We start from the raw sequence: 22,006 nt of genomic DNA, 5'->3' as shown, positions 1-22,006 counted from the left end.
ATAAGGTTCAGACCCAGGAAATGGGAAGTGGCAGGTGAATTGTGATGTAGGCCAAATACCACAGTCATTCAGAGGAAACAACTTGACAACTTGAAGAGCATAAGATGGAGTCCAGAGGGGATGGTGAGAAGGGAAAACGCAGGGTCAGTGAGGAAAGTCTGGGCTTGAAGATCTTGATTCATCCCCATGGGAATCCCTCAAAGTCCAGCACAGGGTTTTGTAAGAGACATTTTAAACGTTACCAAGAGCACTACTGCCAACTTCCTGCTACCTACAGTGTCTTAGAACTCGCCTGGGAGAATCTGCATTTATGGAAGACTGTCTGAAGAACCTGTGGTCTTCCCAGTCCTTCCACCTCTTCCCATCTCTAACCAGACCAGAAGAGCAGTCTCTCAGCCTACAAACAAGAGTGACAGAGATCAATCCAGAGTCAGGTCAACTCATGAGAGCTGCTGTGTCCTGGAAGTGTCAGATCCTAAAGTGACATAAAGAGAAACTTCATGTTGTCATGGGCAAGGTAGGAGTCCAGGATAGTTGATGCATTCAAGATTAAAGCCAGCAGAAGCCGAGAGAGACACCAGTGAGAGTGAGGACAGATACCCAGAGGGCTTGCAGGTCAGGCCACTCATCCTAGAGACAAGAAGATATCTTTGAAGACTCAGGATTCCAGCTGCTTTCACTGAGTAAGTCTTAAAGACTTCTGTGTCCAGTGTTTGAACTGATGCACTTAACACTTGGAAGAGTATGATTTCGTTTTCTATGTGAGGAAAGACCCAGAAGAATGCCTAGAACATTTGATTGATACAATGGGGCAATCTCATATTGGTAGCCTGCAGAACAGGCCTTCTACCAGACCAATGGCAGAGCTGCCATGTTGCCCATTCTAGGAGTTCCATTCCCATAGATTTTGTGCTGGGTCCCTGTTCCCCTGTGAGGTGTGCTCCAAAGCTATGCAGCCTGTGGTCCTGCCCACTGGCCTCTTCGGTTGCAGGGCCATCATTCCAAAGTACCAAAAGTTGGAAAGTCTCTCACAGCAAAGGAGTTGGGTAGATTATGGTGTAAGGTTTACTGGTCTCTCCTCTCCAAGGAGGGAAAATCAAGCAGATGCCAAGATACCCATCCAGGAATGATATTCTCTTTTCTTTGTTGGTGACAAATGAAAAAATTGAACCCCAGGGTCCATGATCAAAAGAAAGTTAATTTACTCTTCTAAGGGAGGAGGGCAAGAGCCCTTTCTTAGTGATACAGTATGTGACCAATCTGGAAGAGAGGCCAAAGGAACCCTTTGATGAAGAATTAAAGGGTGCATCAAATAGGGTTCCATTTCTACCCTAGAATGTTATAATTTTATCATGGTTGTCAAACATAGAAGAAAGAAATATTTTTATCTGTTGTCCATCCATCCATCTAGCCTAGGATGTTATGCTTTTATCACAGTTGTCAAAAATAGAAGAAAAAATTATTATTATTATAATTTTTTTTTTTTTGAGACGGAATCTCACTCTGTCACCCAGGCTGGAGTGCAGTGGCGCGATCTCGGCTCACTGCAAGCTCCGCCTCCCAGGTTCACGCCATTCTCCTGCCTCAGCCTCCCGAGTAGCTGAGACTACAGGTGCCCGCCACCGTGCCCAGCTAATTTTTTGTATTTTTAGTAAAGATGGGGTTTCACCATGTTGGCCACGATGGTCTCGATCTCCTGACCTTGTGATCTGCCTGCCTCGGCCTCCCAAAGTGCTAGGATTACAGGTGTGAGCCACCACGCCTGGCCAAAAATTATTATTTTTATCCATTGTCTGTCCATCCATCCATCCATCCATCCATCCATCCATCCGCCCATTCAGCCATCCTTCCTACAAATATTTTTTTAAGGTAAGTGTTATACTGAGCACCGTGCTAAGCTGGTCAGGTGATACACTGATGAATAAAATAGAAACAGATGCTCTTCTTAGAGAGCTTGTGATCTAAGAGAGAAGAAAGCTAATGAAGTAGTTATAAGCATTTCATGTATACTGAGAAGAAAAGGAAAAGTTCAGGAGGCCACAGAGCATGATGTAAGGCAAGGGAGAAAAAAACAAAAGGCGCTCAGAAGAAAGTGCGTTTATAGCAGAGTTGTTCAGGCTGGATTAATAGCTGAGTGGCTAAAACCCTTTACCTAAGGATCCAATTAAAATATGGGAATGCCGTATTTCTTATATCTGCATTTGAATATATGACTTAAGCCTATAATTAACATAGTTTTTAAAAAATGCAACTAAGTGTAATCTCAGACCCATATCCTGTCTCTTGGGCTATTTACTAAATCCCCTATTAGCAACGAAACAAAGTCCATTGTCCCACAGGCAGTAATTTGGTCTTCAGTGTCATCTGAATTTGCAAGCCAATGTGAATTAAGAATCAGAATAAACTTGATATTTATCCAAAGGGAAAAAATGCTTATTGATGCCAGAAAAAAATGACAAACAGAACAGCTGAAGAGGTCAGCAGAAACTTGACACTGACAAGGCTTTATGCTTCTGACAATTATTCCTTTTCTGTCAAAAAGGTTTGGTGCATAAAGAAAAAACAAATATTTAAGGTGACAGATATCCCACGTACACTGACTTGATCTTTGAAAATTACATAAATACATTAAATGATCACATCAACCCCAAAACTATGTATATCCATTATGCATCAATTAAATAAAGGCTTTGTGCCTTTTTTCGTTAATTCCAATTTATTTAAAAATTACTCTCTGAGTGACAAGAATGGTTTCAGAAACTTTTATTTTTAAAAAAGTTTTTGTGACTGTAATTTTTTAATTTATTTATTAGAAACAGGGTTTTGCTCTGTCACCCAGGCTGGAGTGCAGTGGCATGATCATACCTCATGGTAACCTCAAACTCCTGGGCTCCATTCTACCAGAAGTACAAAGAAAAACTGATATCAAGCCTACTGAAACTATTCCAAAAAATCAAGGAAGAGGGGCTCCTCCCTAACTCATTCTATGAAGCCAGCATCAGCCTGATACCAAATCTGGCAGAGATGCAACAAGAAGGAAAACTTCAAACCTATATCCCTCATGAACACAGATGCAAAAGTCCTCAACAAAATACTAGCAAACTGAATTCAGCAGCACATCAAAATGTTAATACACCATGATCACACAGGCTCTATTGCTGGGATACAAGGCTGGCTCAACATATGCAAATCACTAAGTGTGATTCACCAACTGAACAGAATCAAAAACAAAAACCATACAATCATCTCAATAGACAGAGAAAAAGTTTCCAATAAAATCCAACATCCCTTCATGATAAACACCCTCGAAAGACAAGACATCGAATGAACATACCTCAAAATAATAAGAGCCATCTATGACAAACCACAGCCAACATCATGCTGAATGGGCAAAGGCTCAAATCGTTCCCATTGAGAACTGGAACAAGACAAGGATACCCACTCTCACCACTCCTATTCAACATAGTACTGGAAGTCCTAGCTGGAGCAATCAGCCAAGAGAAAGAAAGAAAAGGCGTCCAACAGGAAAAGAAGATCCAATGATCTCTCTTCACTGACAATAAAGCTGTGTATCTAGAAAACCCTAAAGACTCTGCCAAAAGGCTCCTTGAGTTGATGAACGACTTCAGTAAAGTTTCAGGATACAAAATCAATGTACAAAAATCAGTAGCATTTCTGTACACCAACAATCTCCAGGCTGAGAGTGAAATCAAGAACACAATCCCACTTAAAATAGCCACAAAGAAAATGAAATACCTTGGAATACAGCTAACCAAGGAGGTGGAAGATCTCTACAAGGAGAACTAGAAAACACTGCTGAAAGAAACCAGAGATGACAGAAATAAATGGAAAAACATTCTATGCCCATGGATTAGAAGACTCAATATCATAAAAATGGCCATATGGCCAAAAGCAATTTACAGATTCAATGTTATTCCTATTAAACAACCAATGTCATTCTTCATGGAATCAGAATAAACTATTCTAAAATTCATATGGAACCAAAAAAGAGCCCAAATAGCCAAAGCAATCTTGAGCTAAAAGAACAAAACTGGAGGTATCACACTACTGGGCTTGAAACTATACTATAAAGCCACAGTAATCAAACAAGCTTGGTACTATAGGCCAATGAGCAGAATAGAAAACATAGAAATTAAACGCACACCTACAACCATCTGATCTTTAAAAAGGCTGCCAAAAAGAAGCAATGAGCAAATAACTTGCTGCTCAATAAATGGTGCTGGGATAACTGGCTAGCCATATGCAGAAGATTGAAGCTGGACCCTTATCTTTGACCATATACAAAAATTAACTCAAGATGGATCAAAGATTTAAATATGACCTCAAATAATAAAAATCATGGAAGACAACCTAGGAAATACTCTTCTCAGCATCAGCCTTGGCAAAGAATGTTTGGCTAAGTCTCCAAAAGCAACTGTAACAAAAACAAAAATAGACAAGTAGGACCTAATTAAACTAAAGAGCTTCTGCAAAGCAAAAGAAACTATCAACAGAGCAAACAGACAACCTACAGAATGGGAGAAGTATTTGCAAATTATATATCCAGCAAAGGCCTAATATCCAGAATCTATAGGGAACTTAAATAAGTCAACAAAAAAAAGCAAACAGCCCCATTAAAAAATGGGCAAGGGACATGACCAGACACTTCTCAAAACAAGACATCTAAGTGAGCCAACAAACATGAAAAAATGGTGAGCACAACTAATGATCAGAGAAATGCAAATCAAAACCACAGTGAGATACCATCTCATACCAGTCAGAATGGCTATTACTAAAAAGGCAGGAAACAACAGATGCTGGCATGGCACGGGAGAAAAGGGAATGCTTACACACTGTTGGTAGGAATGTAAATTAGTTCAGCTGCTGTGGCCAGCAGTTTCAAGATTTCTCAAAGAACTTAAAACAGAGCTGCCATTCAGGCCAGCCATCCCATTACTGGGTATCTATCCAAAAGAAGAGAAATAATTCTACCAAAAAGACACCTGCACTCCTATGTTCATCACAGCACTATTCACAATAGCAAAGACATGGTCAACCCAAGTGCCCACTAATGGTAGAATAAAGGAAATGTGTTACATATACACCATGGAACACTAGGCAGTCATAAAACAAATGAAATTATGTCCTTTGCAGCAACATGAATTGAGCTGGAGGCCATTATCCTAAGTGAATTAATGCAGAAACAGACAATTGAATACCACATGTTCTCACTTATAAATGGGAACTAAATACTGAGCCCACATGGAGATAAACACAGGAACAACAGACATTGTGGACTACTAGAGGGTTTGCAGGGGGTGGGTTAAAAAAAATGATCTATCGGCTGGGTGTGGTGGCTTACACCTCTAATCCCAGCACTTTAGGAGGTCAAGGTGGGTGGATCGCCGGAGGTCAGGAGTTTGAGACCAGTCTGGCTAACATGGTGAAATCCCATCTCTACTAAAAATAAAAAAATTAGCCAGACATGGTGGCAAGTACCTGTAGTCCCAGCTATTCGGGAGGCTGAGGCAGGGGAATTGCTTGAACCAGGGGGGTGGAGGTTGCAGTGAGCCGAGATCGAGCCACAGCACTCCAGCCTGGGTGACAGAGCGAGATTCCGTCTCAAAACAAACAAACAAACAAACAAAACAGCCAGGTGCTCATGCCTGTAATCCCAGCACTTTGGGAGGCTGAGGTAGGTGGATCACGAGGTCAAGAGATCGACCTGGCCAACATGGTGAAACCCTGTCTCTACTAAAAATACAAAAATTAGCTGGGCATGGTGGCGGGCACCTGTAGCCCCAGCTACTCGGGAGGCTGAGGCAGGAGAATTGCTTGAACCCAGGAAGTGGAGGTTGCAGTGAGCTGAGATCGTGCCACTGCACTCCAGCCTGGTGACAGAGAGAGACTCCGTCTCAAAAAAAAAAAAAAGACAAAAAAAACAAAAACCAACCCCCCAACCCCTGCAAAAAAAAACAAAAACAAAAAATACTATCTATGGAGTACTATGCTTACTACCTGGGTGATGGAATCCATACTCCAACCTCAGCATCATGCAATATTCCCATGTAACAAATCTGCACATGTACCCCCATATCTAAAATAAAAGTTGAAATGCAAATGAATAAGTAAATAAATAATATTGTATAAATAATATTTACTATAAAATTAAGTATATAACTGATACATAATCACATATAATATATAATAAAATTATATGTAGCATAATTAATATATTATTTATATATTCATATAGTTAGTATTTAATGTGTAATTAATATATTTATATATTAATATAGAACTAATATATTCATATATAAATTAGTTAATTATTAACCATATGATATAATTACATATTCTCAATATAATTATTATAAGAATTATATATTCTTAATTATATAATGTATAATTTTATAGTATAATATGCAATACATAATTATAATACATATTACAATATGATTATCTACAATACATATTACAATATGATTATCTAATTAACTAATGTATATACTAATATATTAGTTACATATTAATACATAATATATAACATATAAATATAATATATAATGTAAACAAATTGTAATTATATATTATATACATTAGTCATAATATATTATATATTATAATGTATTATATTGCATATCATGATTATAATTATACATTATATTTTTATATTACATATAAATATAAAATATATAAACTGTACATCCAATAAAGGCCTAATATCCAGAATACCAGATTATATAGTTATATGTAATTATTATATATTTATATTATATATAATGTATTAATATATCAAATATTTATATATTAGTTATTAGTTATATATTAGTATATAATTAATGATATTTACTAAATAAATAATAAAAATAATAATAAAAAATATTTCCAGGAGAGAAGCACACAGCTGGAAGGGAAGAAGACTGGCCAGTTCATATGGTAAAAAAGAGCCAACAAGAGGTGAAGTTGAGGAGCGAGTGAGGACAAGACAAGCCATCAAGTCTCTGAGAGGACAGGGGGAGAACGAATCTGGAATTTACTTGTCTTCAAGTTCAGCTTCAGACACTACTGTGAACCGCCCACCCCAGGCTCCATGAACCGACTAGATTCTAGTAAGAGCCCCAGTCTTGACCACCTGCCAGACACGTTCTGATCTTTACCACTGACAAAGCCCCACTTTCTGATGATCTAAGAGTGCCCTCCCATCCCGCCCAACTGGGAGCTCGTCTGCAGGGACATTGGTTCGATCTTACAGACACTCGGTCTTGCCCAACTAAGAACCACATTCAAAACTGGGATCAAGGTTTCTGAATCCAAATTCTGGGCTCTTCCTGCTGCCTTGTGCTACACCTGCCTTGGACAGAGGTGGGCAAGACGACACCTCCTCCCCTGCTATCCTCAGGGGAAAGCTCCTTCCTTTCCTCCTGTCAAGCTGAGTGGAGGCTAAGCCTCTTCTCATGGTCTCATTCATTCAGAGTTCCTTGGAGAGAAAAGGGGTTGATGCAGAGTAAAAAGTAAGAAAGCATTTTGCAGCCAGGCGCAGTGGCTCACGCCTGTAATCCCAGCACTTTGGGAGGCCGAGGTGGGTGGATCATTTGAGGCCAGGAGTTCGAGACCAGCCTCGCCAAAATGGTAAAATCCTGTCTGTACTAAAAATACAAAAAATTAGCAGGGCGTGGTGGCATGTGCCTATAGTCCCAGCTACTTGGGAGGGTGAGGCAGGAGAATCCTTTGAGCCCAGGAGGCAGAGGTTGCAGTGAGCTAACATTGTGCCACTACATTCCAGTCTGGGTGACAGTGTAAGACTGTGTCTCAAAAAAAAAAAAAAATGTGCTTTGCTCCTAAAGTGCAGATAGAAAAAGGGCACCAGGGTGCTTTAATTTACTGCACAGGCTGGAAAAGCCACATCTGGGGCCCACGATCTCAGTAACAGTTACTTGGAGGTCTCACTGTCAGATGGAGGGCCAGGGACATAAGTGACTGGGCCCGGGACAAGGGGAGCACAGCAGGCTAGCAGAGTGGAAGCCAGTCTGGATAAAGTCCCAATTGAACCATGGCAGCTAAAATTAAATATGACAAACAGCCTGTTCAGTTACATTAGGCACTGGCAATGGGGCCTCTGCAGGCTATGTGCTGAAGCGCTGGCCTTGTCATCTCCCCAGCAGCCTCCCAGTCAGGGCTATATTCCTTCCACCAAAAGCTGCCACGGTGGTGCTGGAAGATTCTTGCCAATCACGCTGGTCTTGAAACAAGCCACCTTGGCAGCAAACAGTAATCCATGTCCTCCTTGAGGAGCACTAGAAATGTGAGGCTGGACGTCATGGGCTGAGTATCTCTCATTCGAAGTGCTTGAGACCAGAAGTGGTTTTTTTGCTTGTTTCCCTCCCTCCCTCCCTTCCTTCCTTCCCTCCCTGTTTCTGTTTCTTTCTTTCTCTCTCCTTTCTGTTTCTTTCATTCTTTCTTTCTCTTTATTACTTTTTTCTCTTTCTCTGTTTCTTTCTTTCTCCTTCTCTCTTTTTCTGTTTCTCTCTCTTTCTGTTTCTTTTGCTCTCTCCACTTCTTTTTCTTCCTCTTGGTTTCTTTCTTTTTTCCCTTTCTTTCTCTTTCTTTCTCTCTTTCTTCCTTCCCTCGCTCTTTCTCTCCCTCCCTCCTTCTCTGTCTCTTTCTCCCACCCTCCCTTCCTTTTTTTTTTTTTTTTTTTTGAGAAAAGGTCTCACTCTGTCACCAGGCCGGAGTGCAACAGTGTGATCACTGCTTATTGCAGCTTTGAACTCCTGGGCTCAAGCAATCTTCCATCTTAGCCTCTTGAGTGGCTGGAACCACAGGCATGCACCACTATGCCTGGCTAATTTTTTGTAGAGATGAGATCTTGCTATGTTACCCAGGCTGATCTGCAACTCCTCAGAAGTATTTCAGATTTTGGATTTTTTCAAATTTGGGGATATCTGCACTGTATTTAACAGGCTGAGCATCCATAATTTGGAAATCTGAAATCCAAAATGTTCCAAAGAGCATTTCTTTGAGTCACGTCTGTGCTCAAAAAGTTTCAGATTTTGGAGCATTTTGGATTTCAGATTTTTCGGATTAGAGATACCCAACCTGCTCCCTATGACTTCTTGGCTCTCTCCAGAAGGAAAATTTGGGTTGATCCAACTTAACATGATCACAAAAGTTCGGGGTATTAGGGCTTTTGTTTTGTTTTGAAATACTAACTTTGTTGGTGACAAGTCTAAATAGTTTTATCATAAAATCCTGGACTATTAGGATTAAAATAAAAAGTAATAGGTATTGTAGTGAGTGATCCAGATCTGAAACAAATCAGAGTTCTTGACTCTCCATGTTATGAGTTTTTTGTGTGTTTGTTTTAAAGAGACAGGGTCTCACTCTGTCACCCAGGCTGCAATGTAGTTACTTGATCATAGCTCACTGCAGCCTTGAAATCCTGGGCTCAAGTGATCCTTTTGCCTCAGCTGGGACTACAGGTGTGCCTCACCATGTCCAGCTAACTGAAAAAAAAAAAAAAAAAATCATACAGATGGGGTCTCGCTATGTTTCCCAAGCTGGTCTCGAACTCCTGGGCTCAAGCAATCCTCCTGCCTCAGCCTCCCAAAGTGCTGGGATTGAGATTTTATACCTGATTTTTCTGAAATTATGTGTTCTGGAGCCAAAAAAAGTTAGAGGGAGGTTGCTAAAAATACCCAGACATAAGCCTCTGACCAGCAGAGGAGACAGAATGCAATGATCTGGAAAGTCCCTCCAAGCTCTCTATGCTCATTGGTCCTCCCAAAAAGCAGAGGCTACTCATGGAAAGAAGGATTTGGCTGAAACATCTGCAGAATGACATTGCTTCCCAGGGCTGCTTAACGCTGACCTTTTGACATTCTCGCCTTTGATTTCCTTAATGTGATTGCTCTGTTTCTTTGCTGTCTGACAAAAGGTCAATTCCTGTTTGTCTTCTAATAAATGGGCTGCTTAATGCTGGGGGAAAAAGAGACCAACAGAAAATCCTCATTGCCATCTACAAATAACTTCAAAGTAAATCATCTACCTTTTGCTTTCTTCTTTGAACTTTTAAATTTTTATCACATACGAATGTACCATCATTAGCTCTCCCTGGCAGCAGGGAGATCTTTGATGGAGTAACTGCCTCTCAAAAAAGATCATGCTTTTCTGAACATGCTGTATTTTTGGCTGCAGCCCTGAACTGCTGGGAATGCAATTGCTTTTTAATTGGAACCAACAACCAGTGTTGGCTTGGATTCAGAACTAGCCTCCCCGCATCAGAAACGTCTACTGGAGTCTGGGGATAGGCGAGAGGGGGGCCGTTAACCACCTTCAGGCTGTGAATCCCCGGGGGGAAGCTCTCTTTGTACCTGGAATCTTGGCTGGCTCAGAAAACAGAATTTCCATTTTCTGACCAGATAAAGAAATACTTGTCATTGATGGGGACTGGCAAACAGAAAACTGAATGGTTCATGCAGGGAATTTTCACCCTGCCCAGTTTATGTCTGCATGTGTGCGAATAAACTAGGAGCTTGGATGAAAGGGAACAAAAGAATCACAAAGGAAATTTCTAGTGTTTTCCATCAACATGACAGACCAAAATGTCCTTTCCTTTCCAAAGGGAAACAATTGCAGGAATGGGTTCCCTTGTCTTTTGTTACTGAGGGAATAATCAGCATTCTGTAAAGAAACCCATCGCTTCAGGTTCTCATCCTATCAAGCAATTATTTATAATTTACGGCCTATTAATACAACAGCACATCTTATCTACACTGTGTGCCAAAAAGCTCACGCTTAATCAGAATATTAGCACCATGGCTTGCTGAACACAACCTCTTCTTTACGCATTCCTTTAACTAATTTCGACCCAATGCACGAAGGGCGTGGAGCTGGATGCTGGTGGTCCACATTGCAATGCAGGCAGAGTAATTATGCACAACATAAAATGACAAATATTTAGTGTCTAAAGGTCTATTTCCATATGCCCAATTCTTCAGATGGGGTATATGGTTGTGCTAGAGTTAGCCACAGTGCAATGTGGGATGAAAATCCAAAGGCATAGAATCCGAATGCAAACAAAAAATCCAAAGCATTCGAGTCAATGTCCTGTTTCTCCTACTCACACTAACTCAAGTGTGACCTCAAATTCCTTTGCTCTCATAGTCTAAGTTTGAAAAAATCTTCTGCATTGGGGGAACATTCCATTTGAATTTAATTTACATTGTCAATACAAACTGAGCAGGATTTCCAAGAACAAAAGGAACAAAGAAATCTATTTTGGCCTGAATGATGCTGATTGCTTCAACCAAGAGATGGCACCAACTTGCACCCAAATTCTGGCTGGGTGGTAAGTGTGTGGATCATCCAAGCTCATCTCCTGTGCTTCTCATTGGAGAGTTTCCTCTCCAGATAAGGCAGCCCCTAAGCTGTACCACATAATCCCCATACTCACTTTCTCTCTCTGCTTGAGGTCATTTTCTTCCATCCATCCCTTTACTGACACAATGCTTTCCATTTTGCAAAGCCTGCAACATCAGGGCATCCGAGGTTATTCTACACCATGGTCTTCTGCTTTGTCCAAATTCCTTTAACATTTTCATGGCACTGGATAATATATAATTTCTTCCTTTTCCTAAGAGTTTAATGTGTGCCTGCCAACAAGCAAGTGAGTGTTTTTTTGGATGTATGACTGCTCTAGACTGTGACAAGAGTTCTTTGTCATCAAGGAAACATTTATCTTGGATTTCTGTGCTCCAGACCTTCTGCAGGGACACAGTGAGGAAGACGAGGAGCAGAGAGATTCCTAAAGGAAGTGGGTCAGGGCACACAAGCGTATAAGCTATTGGGAAGAAGACAAAGCAACAGATATTGGTTTCTCTGTGATATCACAGTGTCAAATCAAATATAAGCAGAGGAAGAGTCCCGGGATGGAGGGAATGATGACTGGTAACTAAAAGTCAGCTAACACTTGGGCTGGATCTTAAAATCCAGTGAGTTGGATGGGGTCCATGTGGAATGGGCCTTGAGTGGCCACCCCAGAGGACAGATTTCAATCAGACAGTAGAGGGATATAACCAATGTTTCTCATGAGGGAACAACAGGACTCTATCTGCCTTAGCAAGAAGAGACAGCTGGAAGATCCCATGGTGGGGAGGAATAATGGTCTCGGGGAAAGAAGGCACTGGAGTAGAGAGTAGGTTTTGCTGTGAGATAATCTGAAGGAGCCCAGGGGAAACCTGTGGATGAATGGGATGTGAAGCATAAAGAAGACAGTGGAGACAAAGATCAGACAAATGCCCAGAGGCTATGTGGCCAGTGGACTTTTTTTTTTTTTTTTTGAAATGGAGTCTCGCTCTGTTGCCGCTCAGGCTGGAGTGCAGTGGCGTGATCTCGGCTCACTGCAACCTCCGCCTTCCAAGTTCAAGGGATTCTCCTGCCTCAGCCTCCTGAGTACCTGGGATTACAGGTACATGCCACTATGCCTGGCTAATTTTTATATTTTTAGTAGAGAAGGGGTTTCACCATGTTGGCCATGCTGGTCTTGAACTCCTAACCTCAGGTGATCTGCTCACCTCGGCCTCCCAAAGTGCAGGCATGAGCCACCGCACCATGCCTTTTTGATGGAGACTGAATATTCCTGATTTCTCCAGAATCTCATGTAATAATAATGACCACATTAAAAGCTGTCTATTTCCCTTTGGACATTATTTTGGCAACATTCCTTGGATTCTGATAAATATTGTTGTCACTGGCAATAATTTTTTAGTAGCCTGTTAGGATATTTTTGGTTTTCTCCTTTGCCCCAGAATGCTGTATTTAGGGACAATTTTTTATTTTCTTTTAGTGAGAGACAGGGTCTCACTCTGTCACCCAGGCTGGAGTGCAGTGGTATGATCCTAGCTCATTGCAGCCTTGGGTTCAAGTGATCCTTCCACCTCAGCCTCCTGAGTAGCTAGTCCTGAGACTACAGATGTGCACAACCATGCCCAGTTTTTTTTTTTCTTTTAAAGATATAGAGTCTCACTACATTGCCCAGGTTGGTCTCAAACCTCTGACCTCAAGCAGTCCTCCTACCTTGACTTACCAAAGTTCTGGGATTACAGGTGTGAGTCACCACACCTGGTCATTTAGGACCATTTTAATGGCGAGGATATTTTCCATTGGGGTCTTTTTAGTTAATTCTATATTATAAATTTTTGATTTTATTATAATGTGATCAGAGAATAAGGTCTGTAAATTTTCTGCTTTTTAAGGTGTATGAAAATTTTGCAGCTTAGCAGATCAATCTTTGTGACTGATTCATGGGCACAGTTAAAAAGACATTACATTCTCTTTTTGGGAGGTATTAAAGTTCTAAAAAAAGTCTTTATTAATTATATGTGTTCGTTCACTCATCATATAATTGATGAATAAATATTTATTGATTGAGCCTAATTATACTTTTCATATCAGCTATATAAGTTCTTTCTCTCAAGAATGAATAAAACCTAATAGCACAATTAGTTATTAATAACTTAGTAATTAAATTATTGACTATATGATGACATTATGTATATAGTATGTAGTCATACTATATACATGTAGTATATATTAAAATAACTTGAAGAATGTAATTGGATTGTCTGTAATTCAAAGGATAAATGCTTGAGGGGGTGGATATCCAATTGTCCATAATGTGATTTTTATGCGTTGCATGCCCGTATCAAAGCAGCTCATGTACCCCATAAATATATACACCTACTATGTACCCACAAACAAATTTTAAATAATAAAAATGAAAAAAATTATTTCTCTCTCTCTCTCTCTGTTTTCTCAGTTTGCTGTGAGTTAAGAATGGTGGAACAACAATGTCTACTTTCTTGTTGCAACTCCCATTCGCCTGATACATTGAACTTGCTTTCTTTCTTCACCTCCACAGTGGCTAGTTCTTTGGCCTCTTCTTCAAGCCTTCACGGCTTACAAAGGAACGTTGGTGACCTCAGTCCTCATCTTTCACGTCTATGGTACCCGACTCCCTCTCAAATGCTCACTCATTCTGAATCCATAATCCACACAGACAAGTCCAGGCAAAAGATTCCGAATAAACGAACCAATGCCAGGGAAAGAGATAAAAGGCACATCCTTTGGTACAGACATCAAGGCTGTGATGTGGATCCTGAGTGAGAAGACTCAGACAGGCAGAGCATGCTAGAATGGCTTTGATCAGGAAGAATAAAGGATGGCCAGGTGCAACAGCTCACATCTGGAATCCCAGTACTTTGGGAGGCTGTAATGGGAGGATCACTTGAGCCCAGGAGTTTGACATGAGTCTGGGCAACAAAACAAGACCCCATCTCTACCAAAAAAAAAAAAAAATTGGCTGGGAGTGGTGGTAAGCACCTATAGTCCCAGCTACTTGGGAGGCTGAGGTGGGAGGATCACTTGAGCCTAGGAGCTCACGGCTGCAGTGAGCTATGATTGCACCACTGCACTCCAGCCTAGGTGACAGAGCAAGACCCCATCTCTAATAATAATAATTAATAATAATAAAGGATTCCAAGTTCATCTCCAGTTGCTGTTTTTTTGGCCTCTTTTTCAAGCCCTCATTACTCACAAAGGGACTTCTGTGACCCAGCCCTTCACTTTCAGCCCTCCACTGGTACCTGACTACTCCTCAAATGCTGGGATAAAAAATGAGATGGTGTTTGCTATGAACCTGGCCAGACAGTGGAGGAAACCAAGCACAATTCAGGTCTCCCTTTGCTGTTACAATAGCAGAGCTCAAAATTATATGATGGTACTTGAGAATTTCATTATGTTGATACCACTTGTATTTGAGTAACACTTTTCATTTTATTTTGGTTTTTACTAAGGTTATTGTGATCCCGACATTTACTGCTCACTGACTCTCCATGTGACACCTCCACCCCGACCCAAGTCCTGTTCCTTCCCCCTCCCCAACCCCTGGTAGATGAATGGAGCCGGCAACTCCATGAGTGGCAAGTAGGAAACAGTATCCATCACTCCAGTATCAAAGCATTTCAGAACAAAACTGGCCCACGAGTCTCCATTCTGTCTTTCCTGCTGCAGTGACCTGAAAGCCAGATTCAGGTGATGAAACTCTCAGATGACTATATGATTTATGCACTCACATGCACGTTTCTGAGAGTAAAAGAAGTATTAGTGATCATTACGTCAGCTCAGCAGGAATAATTCAGAACTTTCCTGGGGAAAACAGACTATGGGCTCCCTATGTCATGCAAGTGGGATGCAGATTGGATCCCTGAGTCACCACCTGGAAGGAAACTGCTGTAGAGGGTCATTCAACTCTCACTGGATTTTACAGGTATGAGACACAAGTTTTGTGTGTTAGGCAACTGAAAGTTCAGGACCAAGTTGTTATTGTAGCATAGCTTATCCTATCTTAACTTAGTTCAGTGGGCATCCCAAGGAAGTTAACCATCAAGAAGGAAGAAGGAAGTCTGGTTCACATTTGGTTTACTCTATTGAGAAAGTACCAAGAGAAAAGTGAAAATCAAGGGATAGATTGTTTTCCTCTTTTAATCTGTGGATATTTTTTCTTCTTTTCTTTGGGAAATTATGTTTTTCAAAGACTATATCTTTATGTCTTACAACCCTGGCAGGTCATCTTTTCTCGTTTTCCTTTAGCAGTATTTCTTGAGTTTATCTCTTTTTATCTTTAGTGTTAATTTGCTCTTCAGTGGAAATTAACAGCAAACAAATAGTACGTGTCATGTTTTCCTACAGTTTTTATTCCGCTTGCTTATTACCTGCCACCCTGTTTATGATTAATAAGTAGGAAGCCCTCCTCTACCTTATTGAGAATTTGTAAAAATTGTCTTCCAACTTTTCTATGTGTTTCAAGTAAGAAATAATTAGACCCACCTTTAAACTCTTAGGACTTTATTGTTTTGTGTTACAAAATGTTCTCACAGGCTTTAGATTTTTTTAAGTTTATTCATATTCTTTCATCATCAATTTATTGAAGTCAAGAATTCCAACAAAATTCTTGAGTTTAGTGAATTGATGATGAACTCCTCTAGTTTCTCAAGCAGTATTAGAAGTATTTTTAGTGGGCTTCTCACCATATCACTACCTTGGGTATCAATTTGTATTTTCTTTTTTTCTCTTAGGTAGGGTCTCACTCTATCACCTACGCTGGAGTGCAGCGGTACAATCATGGCTCACTGCAGCCTTGAACTCCTGGCCTCAAGCAATCCTCCCATCCCAGCCTCCCAAAGTGCTGGGATTACAGGTGTAAGCCAACACTCCTGGCATCAATTAGTATTTTAACAAGGCATTCACCCAAGAAGGTGGTCCTGTGGGAATGGGCCATTTGTTTCTGACCACTAAATTATTGTGTAGCTTTACTTTCCACCACCACTACCCACGTCTTTCATATTTACTGTACACTGCATTCATACCGCATGTGGCTTCTTGAATATATCGGTGTATCTCATCCGGTTGTAGAGAACTGTGATCCAGAATTATGAGCAGAAAAAATCAAGATGGGATTCCCACATGTGTACATAAATACCTGCCAGCACATATGTGGGCAGGAACAAGACTTGATGGCTAATGCTGACAGAAGTAAACCCAATGAAACCAAGGACCTCCTAAGAAATATTCACTCATCACATGCCTGTTTATATACTAGGAGAACAGAGGATGATGAAGGTGGGTATCTGGCCCACTAAGAGATAAGACAGTCTAATCAGACTACTGGGTACCAGGTGCAAGAACCTTGACATATGTGAAGATGGAAGTGTGCTGTTGCTGCCATGAGAGAAGAGCAGATGCTATTACAGGTCAGTAAAAACAGGAACTCACTCAGATGGAAGACGATAGGAGAAAGATAGGACAGTTTCACAAAAAGGTGTCACTCCAAGAGTTATAGAGCCTCCTTTACACTCCTTGTGTGAAGCGCTGGCCATCTAAGCATGCTGACCACCAAAGGTGACAGATTTGGAATGGGGTGGGTAACTTTGGAAAGAGTGTTGCACTCTTTTCAAAATAGTCACAGTCCATAAGCATTTAAATGGGTAAGTGGTTGGGCGCGGTGGCTCATGCCTGTAATCCCAACACTTTGGGAGACTAAGGCAGGCAGACTGCTTGAGCCTAGGAGTTTGAGACCAGCCTGGGCAGCATACTGAAACCCTGTGTGTACAAAAAAAAGAAAAAAAAATTAGCTGAGTGTGGTGGTACACACCGGTAGTCCCAGCTAACTGGGAGGCTAAGGTGGGAGGATCCCTTGAGCCAACGAGGCAGAGGTTGCAGTGAACTGAGATCACAGCACTGCACTCCACCCTGGGTGGCAGTGGGTGATCCTGTCTCAGTCAATCAATCAATCAAATGGGCAAGCCTCATTCACTCTGCTAAAGTGGGTGATCCTGTCTCAGTCAATCAATCAATCAAATGGGTAAGCCTCATTCACTGTGCTATTAGCTATGATGTAGATTCGGGTTAGGGCTAGATCAAGCCTTCCTTAGGCTAAATGTATTTCTGTTTCCTGTGTATTCTCACTCCTGAAACACCATCAGAGTCAAAATTCACTCTGCGCCTTGGAGTCCTCTTCTCTAACCCCAGATTATCCTGGGCACATCAGTTTTATTTCGCTCATCACACCTTATTATAACTGTTGAGTTCTTCACTTTCTCCTCTGAGAAAAGAACTTATAAGTTCTTCACCTTTCTTTCTTTTTTTTTTTTTTTTTTTTTTGAGATGGAGTCTCACTCTGTTGCCAGGCTGGAGTGCAGTGGCGCGATCTTGTCTCACTGCAACCTCCACCTTCTGAGTTCAAGTGATTCTCCTGCCTTAGCCTCCAGAGTAGCTGAGACTAAAGTGCACGCCACCAGGCCCAGCTAATTTTTGTATTTTTAGTAGAGATGGACTTTCACCATGTTGGCCAGGATGGTCTCAATCTCTTGACCTTGTGATCTGCCTGCCTTGGCCTCCCAAAGTGCTGAGATTACAGGTGTGAGCCACTGTGGCTGGCCAGTTCTATGCCTGGAACCCAGTCCTCTGTTGGAAACCTAGTAGGCACTCCTTTGCTGTGTAAATATTGAATACATGAGCAAAAGAATAAACAAACGGAAGGCTGGCATCTGGTGTAATTTTCCTTAACTACATAGTATTCAAGAGTGAGCCAAGTTTGAGGGTGAAGAATGTGACCAGCTTTCAAGATATCCTTGAATTATGTCTTCTCAATGTAGTTTCACTGGTAGTTTCTGAAGGGACAGCCCCAAAGCATTTATTTGTTTGTGGGAAAACAGGTGCAGTGATTCACTCTGTCTACAGTGTGATGCGATTTTAGGCTTTAAGTGTAGCTTCTAGAATAATGGATAGGACACACCCTTGTCCTACAGTGGGGGCACTCTGCTCTTTGCCACATATGAAGGGTGTGTTTTCTAGCAAGACAAGAAGAGAAGAACCTCAATAGCAGGAGACTCGAAGCATTAGATTACAGGACCAGTGACGAACTTGGTACATTTACCCTGCAGAAGAGAAGACTCTGAAGGAGGAGGAGACACTAAGGGTCACACAACTGCGTTCAGTTATCTGAAGGATGTTGTACAGAAGAGGACTTGGGCTTGTGCTATAGAGCTCCAGTGAACAGAACCAATGCCCTGTTTAAGAGCCATAGGGAAGCACTATATAAAAGCTTGAGTGAGATAAATTGTAGGGTAGTATCGCATAGTAGTTAATTGAACCTCCTGGGTCACACGGCTTGAGTTCAAAGTCTGGCTCCTCCTGTTGCAAGCACCATGACTCAGCTTCCTTGCCTGTGAAATGCTAATAAGAATAATAGTTCACTGGTCAGTTCTAAGAATGAAATAAGGCAATGAGCACTTAACATAGTACCTCATTTATGCATAGCACCTAGTGCATGCATAGTATCCAGTGTATGCACTTAGCATAGTACCTGATGTATGCACTTAGCACAGTGCCTGGTGTATGCATTTAGCATAGTATCTACTGTATGCACTCAGCATAAAACCTGGTGTATGCACTTAGCATAGTATCCAGTGTATGCACTCAGCATAGTACCTGGTGTATGCATTTAGCATAGTACCTCGTATATGCACTTAGCATAATATCCAGTGTATGCACTTAGCATAAGACCTGGTATATGCACTTAGTATAGTATCCATTGTATGCACTTAGCATAGTATCTGGCATATGCACTTAGCATGGTATCCAGTGTATGTACTTAGCATAGGACCTGGTATATGCACTTAGCATGGTATCCAGTGTATGCACTTAGCATAGTACCCAGTGTATGCACTTAGCATAGTATCCAGCATATGCACTTAGCATAGTACTTAGTGCATGCACTTAGCATAGTACCTGGTGTATGCACTTAGTGTAGTATCCAGCATATGCACTTAGCATAGTAGTTAATGTACGCACTTAGCATAGTACTTAGTGTATGCACTTAGCAGTATCCAGTGTATGCACTTAGCATAGTACCTGGTGTATGCACTTAGCATGGTATCCAGCATATGCACTTAGCACAGTACCTGCTGTATGCACTTAGCATGGTATCCAGCATATGCACTTAGCACAGTACCTGCTGTATGCACTTAGCATGGCATCCAGTGTATGCATTTAACATAGTACCTGGTATATGCACTTAGTATAGTATCTGGTATATGCACTTAGCATAGTACCCAGTGTATGCACTTAACATAGTATCTAGTATATGCACTTAGTGTAGTAACCAGTGTATGCACTTAACATAGTACCTGGTATATGCACTTAGCATAGTATCTGGTATATGCACTTAGCACAGTACCTGGTGTATGCACTTAGCATAGTATCCAGTGTATGCACTTAGCATAGTAACTGGTATATGCACTTAGCACAGTATCCAGTGTATGCACTTAGCATAGGACCTGGTATATACACTTAGCATAGTATCCAGTGTATGCACTTAGCATGGTACCTGGTATATGAACTTAGCATAACATTTAGTGTGTGGACTTGGCACAGTACCCAGTATATGCACTTGGCATAGTACCAGATGTATCCACTATTTCCAGTGTTCCCATCAGTCCAGTGGAAGAAGTAGTGAAGGAGTTGAGTGTCTTGTCACTGGAGGAGTTTAAGCCCAGGTCACCTGACAACTCACACAGATATTTCATTGTTTACACTACATGAACTTTTGGGGCCCTCTGACAATCTACAATTAATCTGGGAGCCTGAAAATGATCTGGCCTGTCACCTCCTCTGCTACATGGCTACAGGCCCTGTGTATCCCCCAGTAGCTGCAGAGAGAGAGAGAGAGGGTGCAGAAGCAAAATCTAATTTGTGTGCAAGAACGATCTTAGAGACAGTAACATGTAGAGTCAATTATCATAATTCCATTCCTAATTTGAAATGCTCCAATTACGCCACATTACAGCAATTTTTTTCAAAGCCAAGACATCAAAGGTACAGCTTTTATTGGCTTCCTAGGTTACCACAGGCGAGTTAAGGAGGGTCAATCTGTTTTGGGGTGTGTGCTGGGAGCTGGGAGCTGCCTCTGCAGCAACAGGACTGGAATCTAAAGCCCTTCCTCAGCACAGACTACAGATAAAAAGAGCCAACATTTGGGGTCTCAGAAGAGAGCAATATTTGTCAAAAAATGGCATAAAATAGCATCATTTCTCTTTGTAGATGAAAAATTTGGGTGAGAAATACTCTACACATTTTGATTTTTTAAAATTAGGGATGGTCGTAAAATTCCTTCCTGAAAAGATCATGAGTTTAGGACAAGAAAGAAGTCAGTTAAGACAGGCCCCGGGGGAAGTCGGGAGCATATTGATTCACTTAGCAAGTGTGAAAGGCTGTGGCAAAGGCCAGTCTTGCACGGGTCAACTGGAAAGACTCCACCCGCAGCTGCTCAGCCCAGTCTGCTCCCATCTCACTCTGCAGCCAGAGGAGAGGGAAGATCTGCACAAAGGCACCAGGAGAAAGTCATATCATGATTTCACTGAAATTCTGAGGTTGATTCATTCCATGCTTCTCGGACTCTCAACCCCCTGCCTCCTTCTTGCCTCTTGTGTAATTTCCCAATTTTCAGTTTTCTTATTTTATTTTATTTTTTTCCCGAAGACAGGGTCTTGCTCTGATGCCCATGCTGGAGTGCAGTGGTGTGATCTTAGCTTGTTACAGCCTTGAACTCCTGGGCTCAAGTGATCCTCCTGCTCCAGTCTCCCAAGTAGCTGGGACCACAGGTGAGCACTACCACGCCTGGCTAATTATATATACATATTTTTTAGAAACGGGGTCTTCCTGTGTTGCCCAGGCTGGTCTCAAGCTCCTGTCCTCAAATGATCCTTCCACCTCAGCTTCCCAAAGTGCTTGGATTACAGGTATGGTGGCCAGTTTTCTACCAACTCACCCCCTCCTTTCCTGTGTTCCCTTTGCTCTCTTCCCAGCTCTGTCTCCATCCTATCTCCCCTGCTCTCTACTGATCCATTATACTAAATTACTCCCCAAGGAATGTAAACTGGTACAACCACTGTGGAAAACAGTGTGGAGATTCCTTAAAGAACTAAAAGTAGAACTACCATTTGATCCAGCAATCCCACTACTGTTATCTACCCAAAGAAAAGAAGTCATTATTCGAAAAAGATACGTGCACATGCATGTTTATAGCAGCACAATTTATAATTGCAAAATCGTGGAACCAATCAAATGCTCATCAATCAACGAGTGGATAAAGAAACTGTGGTAGATATATATATATATCATATATATATATGATGGAATACTACACAGCCATAAAAAGGAATAAATGAACAGCATTTGCAGTGAGCTGGGTGAGACTGGAGACAATTATTCTAACTGAAGTAACTCACGAATGGAAAAGCAAACATCATATGTTCTCACTGATATGTGGGAGCTAAGCTCTGAGGACACAAAGGCATAAGAATGATACAACGGACTTTGGGGACTTGGGGGGAAGAGTGGGAGTGGGGAGAGGGATAAAGACAACAAATATGGTGCAGTGTGTACT

General features: G+C 41.3%; 1 protein-coding gene and 1 long non-coding RNA gene across 3 annotated transcripts in view; one reads left to right on the top strand and one right to left on the bottom strand.

Annotated features, from left to right (window-relative positions):
• LOC134731332 (uncharacterized) overlaps positions 1-12,271 on the top strand; it is a 132,821-nt gene extending 120,550 nt beyond the window's left edge. The window contains exon 2 of the long non-coding RNA XR_010113516.1: positions 9,536-12,271. This is a non-coding gene — a long non-coding RNA (uncharacterized lncRNA). The remainder of the gene's footprint in view (positions 1-9,535) is intronic.
• GALNT17 (polypeptide N-acetylgalactosaminyltransferase 17) overlaps positions 1-22,006 on the bottom strand; it is a 585,888-nt gene that overhangs the window by 94,238 nt on the left and 469,644 nt on the right. The window lies entirely within an intron of this gene.

This window comes from Symphalangus syndactylus, chromosome 9, assembly GCF_028878055.3.
Source record: "Symphalangus syndactylus isolate Jambi chromosome 9, NHGRI_mSymSyn1-v2.1_pri, whole genome shotgun sequence".
NCBI classification, from domain to species: Eukaryota; Metazoa; Chordata; class Mammalia; order Primates; family Hylobatidae; genus Symphalangus; species Symphalangus syndactylus.
Note: the sequence above shows the minus strand (reverse complement) of the source record. Positions and strands in the feature narration are given on the sequence as shown.